We start from the raw sequence: 6,819 nt of genomic DNA on the forward strand, positions 1-6,819 counted from the left end.
GGGCAGCAGGTACAATTTTAACGCCCTACCTGCAGGGCAGACATTTAGTCATCATTTGAGGTACGTATAATTATAATATATAGTCTACGTAAACTTTGATATTTACATAATGATTTCCTATATGTAGGTTAGGCCTCTATTTGTGTTATGATGTTAAATGTTATACACATTGACTCAAAACAATGCATTTACGTCACGAATTCTTGATGTGATGTCACTCCGGTCAAACAGCACATTTTAACAGTCGCTCGACGGAACATTTCATTTATTGGCATTTTTGCCAATAGAGTTTATATAGAAACGATTGTATAGGGGGTATAACAACATCGTGTGATGGTAACCTTCGATTAAACTAAGTCATCGTAATGTATTGTATTACTCTGAGCATAATGAATAAATGGGGAATGCACGTGCTAGCCTGCTGATATCCGTCGGGATAAAGATAATTGCTATTTCTATGCATATGGAATTCCATGGAATACTTTCCTAGTGAAACAATAGAACGTTTGGAACATAAAAGCAATGATCTTGTTTTCACTTCTTGTTATTTTACTTTTATATCACAGATTCATTGATTATGGTCATCATCTGAAACTGTAGCTAACTCTCAAATCAAAATAAAGGATATAGACAAAAATGAATCTGTACTGATAAGAGCCACGAAAAGTCTACAAAGCATGAAAGAACTAACATACCAAGAACGACTATAGAAACTGAAATTGCCAACTGTAACATATCATTATTTGCATATTACAGAGTTATCTGCACTTTCGGGTAGGTATTGATTGTGACGTCATGTGTTTGCGAGCGCAGCGTCATACTTTTCGGAGAAAACGACGTGAAGTTGGGCTCACAAAATAATGACGTAACAATCGATACCTACCCGGAAGGGAGCTAACTCTGTAATATGCAAAAACGGAATAGGAGGATTCTAGGAGACATGCTAGAACTGTTTAAAACCACAAATAGCCTTTATGACAATTTTTTCATGCAATTTTTTGAAACTTTGGAAGGATGTTGAATGCAGACAGTACGGTCGAGGTCACACCAAAATGATCTTCCCACAACACTACAAGACCAACAGAAGAGGAAACAGATTTAAAATACGAACTGTCAAATGGTGGAATAGGTCAACAGATGACATTGTATCAGCTCCAAAAATGAACACATTTAAAAACAGACTTGATAAATTCTTGTGTAAACATGATGTTATATATATATATATATATATATATTCAGATCAACCATACCATAACCGGAAAATGATCTATAATGTAATTAACTGCAATTTTATTGAGTCCAGTGTAGAGGAACATAATGTGTTCCTGTACTGGAAAACAACTATACTATACCATACTATAAGTCAAGATTTTCCAGTTAATGCAAGTCAACCTGTAGTCGGTATTCTCAGACCCTGGGCCCGTATTCATGAAACCGTTCTTATGCTCATACTCAACTTTTATACTCATGCCCAAAACTGTGCTCCGGTGAGAACGTACTCAAAACTCTTATTCACGAAACTTTCTGAGAACGTTCTCAGTGGAGAACGGTAACTAAGAGAACTCTCTAATGTTTGGGGTTCGATTTTTTAAATTACGCGCCAATCCGCGCACCGTAAACAAGAGGCCCAGAGGGCCTGTATCGCTCACCTGGTTTTTTTTGTTAGTAATTATTACAAGACTCTGACAATTAGAAAAAATAAGCAAAATGACTCCCAAAGTTTAATTTTGAATCACAACCATACAATGGTGCTATTGATACCATACAAATATGCTATCCAATACATAGGTTCAGAGACAAAGTAATTAATATGAAAGTAGTAGCCTAATTGACCTTTTTGACCTCGCATCTATTGCCGTCTAAGGCCCCGGGGGGTCAGCCCTATCATTTGTACAATTTCAAATCCCAACTCTATAAGGATGCTACCATTGCATCATATAAGTGCTCTTTCGTAATCGTTTATATGGAAATAGCTAAATTAACCCCTTTTGACCCCACCCTTCAGGCCCCCGGGGGGTCAGCCCCATCATTTGCAAAATTTTGAATCCAAACCCTATAAGGATGTAACCATTGCATTATGAGCGTAATCCCATGTTAAGTTGCAGAGAAAAAGTCATTTATATGGAAATTGACCACTTTTTGACCCCGCCCCTCAGGCCCCCGGGGTCAGCCCTATCATTTGCACAATAATGGAATCCCCACCCTATAAGGATGCTACCATTGCATTATGGGTGCTATACCATGCTTAGTTTCAGAGAAGAAGTCGTTTATATGGAAATAGCCAAATTGGCCCCTTTTTGACCCCGCCCCTCAGGCCCCCGGGAAGTCAGCCCCATCATTTGTACAATTTTGAATCCACACCCTATAAGGATGCTACCATTGCATTATGGGTGCTATCCCATGCTTGGTTTCAGAGAAGAAGTCGTTTATATGGAAATAGCCAAATTGACCCCTTTTGACCCCCCCCCCCCTCAGGCCCCCGGGGGTCAGCCCCATCATTTGTACAATTTTGAATCCCAACCCTATAACGATACTACCATTGCATTATGAGTGCAATCTCTTGCTTAGTTTCAGAGAAGAAGTCGTTTTTATGGAAATAGCCAAATTGACCCCGCCCCTCAGGCCCCCCGGAGGTCAGCCCCATCAATTTGTACAATTTTGAATCACCACCCTATAAGGATGCTACCATTGCATTATGGGTGCTATCCCATGCTTGGTTTCAGAGAAGAAGTCGTTTATATGGAAATAGCCAAATTGACCCCTTTTGGCCCCGCCCATCAGGCCCCCTGGGGATCAGCCCCATCATTTGTACAAATTTCAGTAAGTAGCTCATAAGGATGCTACCAGTCAAATTTTGTTGAAATCCGACCTGCGGTTATGGAGAAGAAGTCGATTGTTGACGGATGACGGACGCCGGACGCTGCGGTATCCCATAAGCTCACCTCGGTCCTTCGGACCATGTGAGCTAATAAGCAGACGACAAAATATGGCTGACAACAACAGACAAGGCTGCCAGGAACGAAAGAAAAAGACTGTGTGGACTGCGGAGGATTTGTTTGTTTGTTTGATTATTTTAACGTCCTATTAACAGCTATGGTCATGTAAGGACGGCCTCCCATGTATGCGGTGTGTTGCGTGTATGTTGTGCGAGGTGAGTGTACTGGGAGACTGCGGTATGTTCGTGATGTGTCTTCTGGTATAGTGGAACTGTTGCCCTTTTTATAGTGCTATATCACTGAAGCATGCCGCCGAAGACACAGCCAAGCAACACACCCCACCCGGTCACATTATACTGACAACGGGCGAACCAGTCGTCCCCCACTCCCCTGTATGCTGAACGCAAAGCAGGAGCAGAAACTACCACTTTTATAGACTTTGGTGTGTCTCGGCCAGGGGACAGAACCCAGAGCCTTCCTCACGAGGGCGGAGGAGAGGCAGCCCTTGATCCAAGCAGTACATTCTAACGAAAATGCACTGTTTGGATCATGTCTGGGCCCGGCAGTACCAAATTTAAAACAGCTAAGAGAAAAGAGACATGGGACAACATCACCCAGGTCCTAATTGAGAACGTGCTCAAGATTCTGAGCATAGATTTTTTCATGAATATGACCTGAGCATGAGTACGAAAACGGTGAGTACAATATTTGAATTTGGAGCACAAAATCTTGAGTTTGAGCATGAGAACGGTTTCATGAATACGGGCCCTGTACTTGTGTCCTCGTGACGACGTGATGGTCCCCGATACGTGTGTAAATGGTAGCACTAATACTGTACATCCTTTCACGGATTCATCGATCTTTTTTTTGACATTCATCTTTCGAACAACGCTTGTAGAATACCTACGTGAACGGCACTCATGGATGTTAATGCCTTCCTTCAAGAAAGAAAAACTCAACTGCAAGTTGCAGCGGACGGACACTCTTTACTACATGTATTTGGCAATCCACTCAGAACTAAACATACTGTGACGAATGTCGTCCCTTGTCCAGCCAGTCGTCAAAGGTAACGTTGTTTTCGTCAATGTAGTCACAGACAAACTACAACCTAGAGTGTCGTCACCTTGCTCATAGGTCATAGGTCTAAGCCTTGCAAACCTGTGTCCAAAATTTTCAGAACTTTCTACCCGAGAGACTATTGCTTCTCAATAGTTTCTTAAGTAGCTCGAGACGAACAAGAATAAAGTGCAATGCATATAATTTAATATATGTTAAATTGATTGTTTGTTTGTTTGATTAATTAACGTGTTCCTATTAAAGCTATGGTCATGTAAGGACGGCCTCCCAATGCATGCGGTGTTATGCGTGTATGTTGTGCGAGGTGAGTGTACTGGGAGACTGCGGTATTAAATTGATACAAAGCGAGTTTACAAAGTACGCACAGAATCATATAAGTCTCCATTATTATAACACTTGGAAAGTGATCTGGCACCGATTTCTCGAAACAAACTTAAGTCAAAACTGACTTAAGTCTAAAGTTTTCATATAAGTTACATAAGGAGAAAAAAGTTCAATTTTGACTTTAGTCTGCACTTTCGTTTCGAGAAATCGGAGCCAGAACCCGAAAGAATGTGTATTTTCTATCGCCTTTTAATAATAAAGAAACAAACAGTATTTATTATCTTGTGGTTTGTAATGAAACTTAGTAACTAGAGAAATCTAGAATAAAATAATTTGATAATTCAATATCAAACCAAATGATTCTTTTTCGGATACACTAGATTAACTTATATAACATAATCCGCCTGATATCCAGTGATTTAGCCCGTGTAATATTTTTGCGTTTGACACTAATGACCTGGAGCGAAATTCATTGTGACGTCAGACAGAAACAATAAAGTCAGGAAAAACTATGTGACGTCAGAATTACGATAACGGCGGACAAAATGGCGGTCTCTGCTAGATTTTCGGATTACATTTTGACATGAAATTCTTTGTTATGTAGGTACACAAGTGTATTTGTAGTTATGTGATAAAAAGTATCTTAAATTTTTGTTCATTTCATATGAGACTTTATGAAACATGAGTCTAAATTTTTATTTTTGCGAGCCTTAAAACCTCGTATGAAATGAACATTCATGAAAGATCCTATATGCAAGTAAATAGACACGATTTGCATGCGCGACCGCCTTTTCAAAAACAATCACTTTGGCGTCATATATAAAGGGGAAGGGGCACTATGTATTAACAATCGTCATGACTTAATATTTTGTTATACCCCTATATAAGAATAGTTTCTATATAAACTCTATTGACAAAATTGCCAACAAATGAATTGTTCCGTCGAGTGGTCCTTTGTTTGATTAATTAACGTCCTATTAACAACTATGGTCATGTAAAGACGGCCTCCCATGCCAGCGGTGTGTTGCGTGTATGTTGTGCCAGGTGCGCGTTTTGGGAGACTGCGGTATATTCATATTGTGTCTTCTTGTATAGTGGAACTATTGCCCCGTTTATAGTGCTATATCACTGAAGAATGCCGCCGAAGACACCAAGCAACACACCCCACCTGGTCACATTATACTGACAACGAGCGAACCAGTCGTCCCACTCCGTGTATGCTGAGCGCTAAGCAGGAGCAGAAACTATCACTTTTATAGACTTTGTGGTGTCTCGGTCAGGGGACAGAACCCAGAGCCTTCCTCACAGGTGCGAACGCTCAACTGAAGGCCTAAAGGTAGGCTTTCAGGAAAGAAAAAGTCAGTTAGGGAAAATAGAAAAGATAAGATCCTAAACTTAGCCGCCTTTTTTAGGTAGGACGTAAGCATTGTACCTGCTGCGCCTATTGCATGATCGTTACAGGCAAATTTGGTTGAAATTGGAAAGGATCCGTCTGTATTGACGATTTTAAAGTCCCGTAACTTTTGCAAATATTTACAGATTTTGACCAATATATCGAACTCATCCGAGATCTCATTGATATAAAATAACATAAAATTTGGTTGAAATTGGACAATAAATATGAAACTTATCGAGCGGAAACCATGGATTTATCTGTTAATAGGACGTTAATTAATCAAACAAACAAACAAACAAACATTATCTGTTTTGACGATACTAAGGTCCCATAACTCTTGCAAATATTAACTGATTTTGACCATTATCGAACTCAACCGATATTTCATTGATATAAAGCAATATACCAAATTTGGTTGAAATCCGACAATAAATATTTAAGTTATCACACGGAAACTTTTTCCTGGACGCCGACGACACCATAGTGATACTTTAGTGTTGCCCTTACGGTGCAGGGGACACAAAAACGATTTTTACCTCGTCGCCAAAATGCCTTTTACGAGTTTCCAAGTTTCTGTATGAGCGGAGAATGTCAGATAGACTGACATCGTCATTGACGTCTATATATCTTGATGCCTTCTTCGCAGTGAGGTTACACGTACCAGACCACAACCAAATTACTAGAGACCACAGAACCAAATGACTTCCCTATATACGATATGTTAAGGTTTGCCACTATCTAGGTTAAATGGAGTTTTTAAAGTCTGGTCAACTGTCACTAATTTTGAAGAAAGGCATCTCGCACACATGTGAATAAATGAAATTAAGACCTACAACCTTGCTAAACTTTAGCTGTAAATAGGACGTTAATTAATCAAACAAACAAACAAACAAATGTGGGGGTGCCATCTTCTGTTGAATTCCGCACCAAAAATTGACCAAAATATTTATGAAATTCTAATATTGATTTCCTCCCCCTGTCAAAAACACACTTGACAGAATTTTAAAATTTCTTTATTACATATTTTACATCTATATGTATTGCCCAACCCATACATTAATCATTTGAAACTGATGCATCCTGCAT

This window comes from Argopecten irradians, chromosome 5 (assembly GCF_041381155.1).
Source record: "Argopecten irradians isolate NY chromosome 5, Ai_NY, whole genome shotgun sequence".
Lineage (NCBI taxonomy): Eukaryota > Metazoa > Mollusca > Bivalvia > Pectinida > Pectinidae > Argopecten > Argopecten irradians.